Below are 9,997 nucleotides of genomic sequence, written 5' to 3'. Positions count from 1 at the left end.
CTGCACAGCCCAACCTGTCACCTAACCGCGTCGCCGTCCGTGAAGCTATCTCTGTCGCCGCTGTCGAAGGTTGCCGTCGGAATCGTTGCTCCACTTCCGTCATTCTCCTTTTCACAGTAAGTTGCTCGCGCTCTGAAGCTCTTACTGTAATCGTTTTCGTTATCTGTGGTTAAGGGTTTTGATGCATGGATGTTGTAGGATTAATTTTATGTGTTTGCATGTTGAAATTGAGGTTGTTGCTGAACCACCCAGAGCTTCTGGTCACTATCAGAGCTGCTGCCAGATAAGTTCGAAGTGGCTACCGCGTTGTTCTTTCATTCCAGTAAGTGTCTCTATCTCGGAACCCTCGCCATTAGTATTCCTCTATGTGTTTTAAGATTTTCGCGACGTTAATGTTCTTAGAATTTAGTAATCGAGGTTGCATGTTGTGATTTAGAGTTGTTTATGCTGTTACGAAGTGTGCGGAGCTGTGAATTGAAGTTGCCATTGATTTTGGGTCGAGAGGAAAGAAATTCCTTGACGCGTTTGGGTTATGGATTCAACTTGTCGAGGTAAGGGCGTTTTCATTAAAACTTATTTTTATTCTTAACAATTGTTATAAATTGATATTTAGGCAAATAAATATCTTCGGTGATTATGAAGTCTTATGAATTGAACTGAATTGCTTTGAATGAATGTGATTGCTTACTTGAATGTGGCTAGTTCTGTATATTGAGTTGGTATTGAGATAGTGAATGAAAGATTAATTTGAAAATATGATTCAAATATTTATCAAGTATAATTCGAGAATTCGAAAATGATTTAATGTTAGAATTAGTTTGATTTTGGAAAACAAATTGAGATTTGTGAATGACTTGGGTTTGAAATCATTGGAAAGAGTTTGAGAAAATGTTAGTTGACTTTGTTGGAAATGAATTGGAATCTGGAAAGGATTATAATATTAGAAATGAGCTTGATTTGTTGAAAAATGAATTTATATTGAAAATAGTTTGAGATATTGAACTTGTTCTGATTTTGAAATTGAGCTGAAAGGAGTTTGAGAAATGGTTTTGTTAGGACCCAGAAAGGGTGGCATAGTTCAAATTTTAGAGGAGATGCTGCCCAAATTTTTGTAAAAATTGGAGACTTTGTTTAAAAATGGTTATTTAGAAAGACTTAGATTTTCAAGGATTCTATAATTTGATTTTTGGGATGACTATATGTGGTCGGAATGGTCGAGATGTGTATGTGGCCGAAAAGGTCGAGATGGCAAGGTCTGGGTGTGATCCCGCTTGCGTATTAAATTGAAAATATGTTTGGATGGCAAGTTGAGGACGGAAGTTCTCTCTCTTGTCATGATGTAGATGTGGGGAAGGTGGAAAGGCACTCTCCTTCGTATTGTATCCCCCACGTTCTTCTCTAGTTACAAGGTGGAAAGGCACATTCCTTCGATGTGGAAAGGCACTCTCCTTCGTTTAAGATCCTCCTGGAGATGCGCAACCTAGAGACCAATGTCTGGGTTAGCTACCAGATGTGTCGGATTTTGGCAAAGTAACCGACACGTGAGCTCACGGCTAGTAGGATAGGCATTCATCATATGCATTTGTATGCTTTGTTTGGGTTTGAATTTGTTTTGGTTTGCCTAATTGCTAAATTGTTATTAACTGCTATCTGATCTATTTGCGGTAACTGTTATCTATACCTGTATTTTTCTTGTTTGTTTTGCCTATGTTTGTTCCTGATGTAGTACTCCTGAGATCGAGTATTGATGATGAGATGATGATTGTGTTGATTGATTATGTGATGGCTAAAGGTCGAAATTAGTTTTTGGTTTGATTGTTTTTTGATTGAGAGATTAGTAAGGTATGAAAAATCAAGCTGGTTCAGCATAGACTTAATGAACCTATGCTTGAAACAGGTTAGCTATTCATACCACCTAGAAAACTGATTAAGATTTTCTTATAAGAAAAGAAAGGTTATGGATTTCTGACAAATTAAATTTTGTTTCCTTGAAAAGGTTTTGAGTGATTATCCGTTGGTTATTAAAAGATTCATAAGAGAACGGTAATAATTGAATTTGAAAATAGTTTCCTTACTGAATATCTTCTTATAATAACTCTAAAAATCTGTAGTGAGACCATGTGGTTAGGTTCTCACCCCCTACAGACTTTTCTTTTTAGGAAATGGACGAAAAAGCTTATGAAGAATAGCTGAGTTTGGCTTATGCGATAGAAGATGTTACAGTGTAGTTATTATTAATTTTCCCTCGCCATTAATATTATAACTTTTGCAAGAGGGACAGGAGTTTTGTTATGTGAAGTTTATATATTGGTATGATGTATATATTTATATTATTTGTAGGTATTATAGATTGTATTGAAAAGTATGGATGTATGTTTTGAGAATTTGGTTTAAGATTTAAACAGGCTTATATTTTAGTATTAAATATTTTAAGAGTCGTAATACCCAAGCTATCAGAGTGGCGCAGCCTAAAGTGTGACAATTTTGATAGTTAGGGTGTTACAATAACTCATATACAAAACTTTGTCTTACTAAACTTACCAAAATACAAGCCTTGCAATAAACACTAATCAGTCAAATCTACCATCCAATTCCCTAAACTATGTTAATATCTAATAATGTATTTAAACCATCTAATAAGTGTTGTTTTTACTGCTTAGAATATGAATATACAAGACAAGTAGCTTAGCTAAGTGATGATGAATAAGATTTGGAGGCCAAAAGTTTCCTCCTTTTATAATTAACTTTAAAACAAGCCTGCCTTAGTTTCTTGGTCTCTTGTGTGAGTTTCATCCCGGGGACTTGCTCCAACATTTTTGTTTCTTTCTCCAACACTCCAACTTTATTATCCAAACTCATCTCTTACAAACCAATGATATCACAATGAGGCAGATTAGCAAGGACATCAATAGTGCCTGTAAACTGGTTGTTCTGCAAATACCTGCACAAATATAAACAAGTCAACTTGGAATATAATCAATATGATGTAAAGTATTAATAGAAAGAATATTGATAATCTAGATTCTCACATACTGGTAATGCCTGAAAGTGAGCTCAACGTCTGTGGAAGGTCACTTGTCAATAAATTGAAGGAGAGATCCCTGCAAAAAGTTAAAAGAATTTGTTTTATCATCTTGGTCCTAAATAATCAGAAAAACCAAATATAGCCTCAGTAGTAAAGAGTACCATATGATATGAAAGAGAGAGTGCAATAGTATATATGAAATTTGACAGATGACAGTGAAAAATCTCTTAACATGCAACCGAAGCAATACCATAAAACTTTTAGACTGCACATGAACAATAACTTGACAGCCATCAAGATTACATTTCTATACAGTTCACAGGAGGAAGAAGTCTCACAATGAAGAGAGGGTAGAAAGCTTCATGAAGTTAACGTTCAATCCTTGCTGGAACTGATTGTGAGCAAGATTCCTATGTTCTCAAAAACAATAAAAAAAGTTACTCAATATATCTTACATAGAACCCGGCAGAAGAATAACCAAGTACTCTATGTGCAAGAAATATCAGCCATGGCTGTTTCTCAATGAACTCATATTTCTCTATCCCTTTTCTCCAATCAAGTTCTGTGTATACATACATTATCAGTAAATAAAATAGAAAAATATAAAAAGAACTAACTTTTAGTTAGTTAATATAAATCAATTTTAGAATTTAAAACTTAGTTAATATAAAATTACCATTTTAATACCTCTTTCTATCCTTTAAGCTTTCAAACAATAAAACACGTATCATTTTATTTTTCCCTATAAAAGAATCATCAAATGAAGACGCCCACACCAGTACACCACTACCCTTTTTCTAGTTCCAATCTCATTCATGTTATTCAAATCATTTCAAACAAGCTTTCAATAATTGTGATTGCTAAATTATGAGGATTGTGAGGAGGTACATATAGTCACTGCTAAATTATGTATAACATTTAAAGGGGGGTTCAAATTTTGAAAGTCAAATAATTTCCAAGACAATTGTCGTTCACAATAATTCAACCTATGTAAAAATAGAACCATCTTCTGGAAATGGTTTTCAGCTCACATGAACATTTATTCATTGAGTAAAACAATGCTTAATCTGCATCATACTATATATACTGCCAAAATAGTCCTAGATAGACATGTGATATTATGATTGGAACAAAGATTAAGTCAGAAGCATTGACTACAGACACACTTAGTTTTTCATAGTTCTACATGTTAATGGAATTTTGAATAAGAGGCACTTTCCAAGGCACAATTCTTGAGAACTAAATTCTTACCTCTACAGCCCTTGAGGTGGAGGGCATAGCAGTGGAGTCAACGACACCAAGATCATCTACAGACATGCTTGTCGATGCCTCGATACTTTTTGAATCACTAGGAATTGAGTCCATAAATTGCTTTCGAGTAGGTTGTCAATTGCCATTACTGGTTGCCAATACTTGTCCTTTGAGATTTCTCCAATCTGTGCCCAACAAGCCCTCCTAAGGAAAATGAAAGAAAAAATGCATAGCCATGTAATTTTAAGCTATGAAAACCTTAAATCCATAACAATGGCCAGATTTTATCATAATAAATAAAAAATACAAAATAAAAGATTGGCCTTCAGCTGAGAAAATAGCGGCCCTCGAGCTATGAGGTTAATGGTGGGCGGAACAAGTTTTCATGAACAAAAATTACCTCAGTCCTTTGTTTCCTTTCATGATAACAAAAGGCAAGAGTTGAATCAAAATCTTGCTGAAGAAATCTCCTGCATAAATCAGATCAAGTTACATAGGGTATTCGACTCGAGATCCCAATTTTGAAACAAAAAGCAAATCCTTATAAATTAAAGAAACGCGATTTAGAACTTGGTTTCAGCATTGCTTGGGCATACTTACTGTTAAGGATGGTTTTGGGCATGTTGGTATCGATCACCCACATCAGTAAGTGAACCATAGTGATGCTGTTGCTGCTAGTTAAGTTGACGGTGAAGTTCCGCAACTTTCTGCTTCAACCTGGCAACATCAGCTTCAGTAAGTGCAATCTCTTCCAGCTCGGCCTTTGTCTTCGCATAAGTCGATTTTGTAAGATTGTGTATATAGGGAAAGAAATCAGAATGGAAAAAGAATATCAAGTTTTGCTAGAAATGAAAGAACCTTGGAATCCATGCCGCGTGAACTGGAAAACTGTCCTGAAGACATACTCAATCCAACTTCCAATGCCGCTCTAAAATCCCTCTCAGCTTGCAATTGTTCTTGCAATCTTGAAATCTTAATAATAAATATCACGCAGACTTTATTAATGTCAAAAAATAAGAATGATGTGGTAATGTCAATGCATGATATGATGGTTAAGGAAGATAAGAATAGAACTAGCAAACAAAATCAAAAGAAAATAAATACAAAAGGAAGAAATATCAGTATATAAGACCATATATTGAAAAATAAATGATTACATCTTGTTCAAGTGCCAATCGCTGCTCGTGCAGAGCTTGCTTCCTTCTTTCTAAGCTTGCTTGTAAAATAGCATTGCCTCTAGCCTGAAATGAAAGAACAACTCCATTAAGATAAAAACAACTATAAAATACTGCACAAAATGAACCACAAAAAAACCTACTGGTAGGCAAAATTGTTATCACCAGGCATGGCTCCAAAAACTTGGTGCACAATACCATGATTCACACGTCTCTTCACAACTTCGCACAGCTGACCAGCAAGTGCACTGGGTTGTCTAAGTAATACCTTACGTGAGTAAGGGTCGATCCCACGTAGATTGTCAGCTTGAAGCAAGTTATAGTCATCTTGTAAATCTCAGTCAGGTGGATTCAAATGGTTATGGGATATTTATAATTAAAAGATAAATAAACATAAAACAAAGATAGAGATACTTATGTAATTCATTGGTGGGAATTTCAGATAAGCGTATGGAGATGCGTTATTCCTTCTGAATCTCTACTATCCTACTGCCTTCATTCAATCATTCATACTCCTTTCCATGGCAAGCTGTATGTTGGGGATCACTGTTGTCAATGGCTACCTCCCATCCTCTCAGTGAAAATGGTACTCTATGGTTTCTGTACAGCTAATCAACTGTCGGAATTCTCGTCTCGGATGAAAAATACTAGGCTCAGCTACCGCATGGCTAATCAGCTGTCGGTTCTCGATCGTGTCAAAATAAGATCCAATGATCCTTTTGCGTCTGTCACTACACCCCAAGTCGCGAATTTGAAGCTCGTCACAGTTATCCCTTCCCAGATCCTACTCGGAATACCACAGACAAGGTTTAGACTTTTCAGATCTCAGGAATGCTGCCAATTATTTATAGCCTATACCACGAAGGTTCTAATCTCAGATTCAGATGCCCCATTGTCAGAGGGGAGTTGATGTGAATCGTTGATTAGAATCCCAAGAGATACACACTCTAGCTTTCGCAGGTAGAACGGAAGTGGTTGTCAGGCACGCGTTCATGAGTGAGAATGGTGATGAGTGTCACGGGTCATCACATTCATCAGGTTGAAGTGAGAGTGAATATCTTAGAATAAGAATAAGCTTGAATTGAATAGAAGAACAATAGTACTTTGCATTAATACTCGAGGAATAGCAGAGCTCCACACTTTACTCTATAGTATGTAGAAATTCCACCGTTGGAAATACATAAGTGATGAAGGTCTAGGCATGGCCGAATGGCCAGCCCCCAAAACATGATCAAGAGATCAAAAGATGATCAAAAGATAATCCAAAGATGTCAAAGATCCAAAGATGTGAGTACAATAGTAAAAGGTCCTATTTATACTAGATTAGTTACTATGGTTTACAGAAATAAGTAAATGATGCAGAAATCCACTTCCGGGCCCACTTGGTATGTGCTTGGGCTGAGCATTGAAGCTTTCATGTGTAGAGACTTTTCTTGGAGTTAAACGCCAGCTTTTATGCCAGTTTGGGCGTTTAACTCCAGCTTGTATCCTGTTTCTGGCGTTTAACGCCAGAATAGGGCAGGAAGTTGACGTTTGAACGCCAGTTTGCGTCGTCAAAACTCGGGCAAAGTATGGACTATTATATATTGCTGAAAAGCCCTGGATGTCTACTTTCCAACGTAGTTGAGAGCGCGCCAATTGGGTTCTTTAGCTCCAAAAAATCCATTTCGAGTGCAGGGAGGTCAGAATCCAACAGCATCTGTAGTCCTTTTTTAGCCTCTGAATCAGATTTTTGCTCAGGTCTCTCAATTTCAGCCAGAAAATACCTGAAATCACAGAAAAATACACAAACTCATAGTAAAGTCCAGAAATGTGAATTTTGCTTAGAAACTAATAAAAATATACTAAAAAGTAGCTAGATCCTACTAAAAATTACCTAAAAATAATGCCAAAAAGCGTAAAAATTATCCGCTCATCACTACCTCCTTTGCAATTCTGTGCTGCAAATCAATTTTTGCAATCTCAAGCCTTTGAATAGCAAGCCTACACAAATAAAAATTCCATGTTTATTTTCAAGAGCAAACGAAGGAAAAAAATATTAAAGCCAAAGCATTATACATAAGACTGATGATACCAGAGCAGTACTTGCTTGGAAGAGATGCCAACAATCAAAAGACTAAAAATAGGGAAAACAAAGCAAGCAATTTATTTTGGTGTAAAAAACTTTAAACTGAGACTACACAGCTGTGATTCCATAACACATTAATCTTTAAGAATATACTACTACATGAGTCTTGCAACACTTTAACTAAGCAAAAGTAAAAGCCTTGAGTTGTAGACTATCAAATTTATAGTTGCAGTGGCAAGATGATATCAATTTGTAGGAAGATCTAACAGGTTAAAGATCTATCATCATGACCTCAGTTTTAAGCAATGTACTTAGATTTAAGTATTACGTAAATCTATGTCAAACTCGAGCAAATATAGAAATATGACTTTTCCAAGTAATTATGTAAAAGCAATAAAATAATTCCAAGACACATTTTATGATATTCCTAATCTCCAACAGTTAGAACTCTGCCATGGTAAGTAAATTTACAGATATAGTAACAAAGCATATCTTTAATTTCAACTGCCTTCAACTTAAAATTCAACTATCCAGAGAAATAGTGGAAACATGATCCCATCAATGCTAGCATATTTAGAATCTCGAAACCCAATCAAAACTCCATGCAAAAATTCCAAAGCAGGAAATCACAACAAATTAGTCCGAATGAAACTGCAAACTCACAATCTAGGTTCTTTGTATCTTTATCGAGAGGCTCGGTGCTTGATGAGGTGCTACTAGAAATAGGAAACCACAGCAATTTTGTATGTTTAATGTTACAAATGGATAAAAACTGAAACGGAAAATACAATCCCTAACATAAACGAAACACAAATGAGACCTTTGGAAGAGAAAAGAACGGCGGCAAAGGCATGAAGAAGAGGAGTGGAGGAACGTCCGCGATGGCATCGCAGCCAGAGCAGTCAAACACAAATTACGGAGGAACGTTGTCGGCGGCACAACCTGCGGAACTGACTTCTCCACTCGCGATGAATCCTCGCAAACGGCCTAAAAGGAGAGACTCATCACAGAGGAAGGAAAGGAGAGGAAAGGAAGGAAAGAAAGAAGGAAATGAAGCTGACCTGGATCGTCGAAGAGTAAGGCATTGACGATTTTGGCGGAGAAGATACAGAGGGCGACAAGGAGTGGAAGCTGGAGGAGACGTCACTGGAGGAAATCGCCACTGTAGAAGATGTCGCTGAAGGAGGTCGTTACTAGAGGAGATGTTACCAGAGAAGATCGTCGGAGAACGCAAGAAGATCAGAGATCATCGCACAGGCCATCCAGGAGCAACAGCGTCACGGCTTAGTGTTTCAATCAAGTAAGAGTTTCTGAAACTAGGGATTGATAATCATTCTTTTATATCTATTGATAATGGTGGTTCAAAACCGCCCTAATTATCAAAACCGCCACAAATCCAAAAATCAATTATGGCAGCGATGGGAAACACCGGAATATCCAAAGATTATGGCGGTTCTTCAAAACTACCATAATATAAATGCCATTTTAACTTCTTTTTTTTAGTAATTGTTCACATTATTTAATATTTTCATTGTCTACCTGTACTTTTCCATATTAAAAACTTAGAACACTACATGACACTTCTTTATAATTTATAGTCGCACAATTCTCAAATATCATATTTTTATAATATTTTTTAAAAAAATTTATTTTTTTTCTTTGTATACGTGAATCAGCCGGAGTATTGCCCTAAAAGACTAAAACTAATGGGTTTTTTATACATTTGATTATTGAATTGCAGATTCTAGTATATTTAGGGTTTGAAGTAAGTTTTTTCTTCGTTAGGATCCAAGAAGATAAGATATTTTTATTTGAACTGTGAAACAGGCAGGTTTCTGGCTTAAAAAATTGAATTTTAACGAGATAAAAAAATATATATATCGGTTTAGCTTGATTTCTGTGAGTTGATGATGAGTAAAATGTGTTAACATGGTTTTTATTTATTAAAAATAAATAATTAAAAAAAAGTAGAAATTTTAACTTTTTTCCCTGAATATTCATACAAGTCAAGATTTTATCATGTATTTATACAGTTTTATACAAAACTAACTAAAGACTAAAAATTTAGTTAAGAAATTAGTATTACAATATATAACAAGAAAGTTAATATATTAAAGAATAAACTATTAAGAAACACCATGGCCTCTTCTGCATGCTGGCCGTATATATGATCACTGGTAATAAAAAAAATAAAAAAAATAAAAAAAAACAATTATGTTAAACATATAAGTTTTTTTATAACTAAATTCAATTAAGTTAGTCTAAATTCTACAAAAATTAATTTTATTAGTAAAATATGAATACACGCTTCAACTACATGAATATTTTTGTATTTCTCTCCTCCTCTTTTTTCTTTTTTTTCTTCACGTTTCTCTTCCTTTTTCTTCGCGTTCTTCCTCCTTTTTCTTCGGGTTCTTTCTTTTTCTTTTTGTATTTTTTTTTCTCATCGTCGTTCTTTTATTGTAGTTGTTGCATTTT

The 9,997-nt window shown here is 35.3% G+C and overlaps 1 long non-coding RNA gene across 1 annotated transcript; it reads right to left on the bottom strand.

The window, feature by feature from the left end:
* Positions 1–5,431: 5,431 nt before the first annotated feature.
* On the bottom strand, positions 5,432–8,234 carry LOC130932949 (uncharacterized). The gene is made up of 3 exons (XR_009067565.1): positions 8,183–8,234; positions 7,374–7,434; positions 5,432–5,517 (listed from the first exon to the last, which is right to left on the bottom strand). It is a non-coding gene; the product is annotated as an uncharacterized LOC130932949 (long non-coding RNA).
* Between the last annotated feature and the right edge of the window lie 1,763 nt (positions 8,235–9,997).

This window comes from Arachis stenosperma, chromosome 6 (assembly GCF_014773155.1).
Source record: "Arachis stenosperma cultivar V10309 chromosome 6, arast.V10309.gnm1.PFL2, whole genome shotgun sequence".
NCBI classification, from domain to species: Eukaryota; Viridiplantae; Streptophyta; class Magnoliopsida; order Fabales; family Fabaceae; genus Arachis; species Arachis stenosperma.
This window is presented reverse-complemented; position numbering and strand designations above follow the sequence as displayed.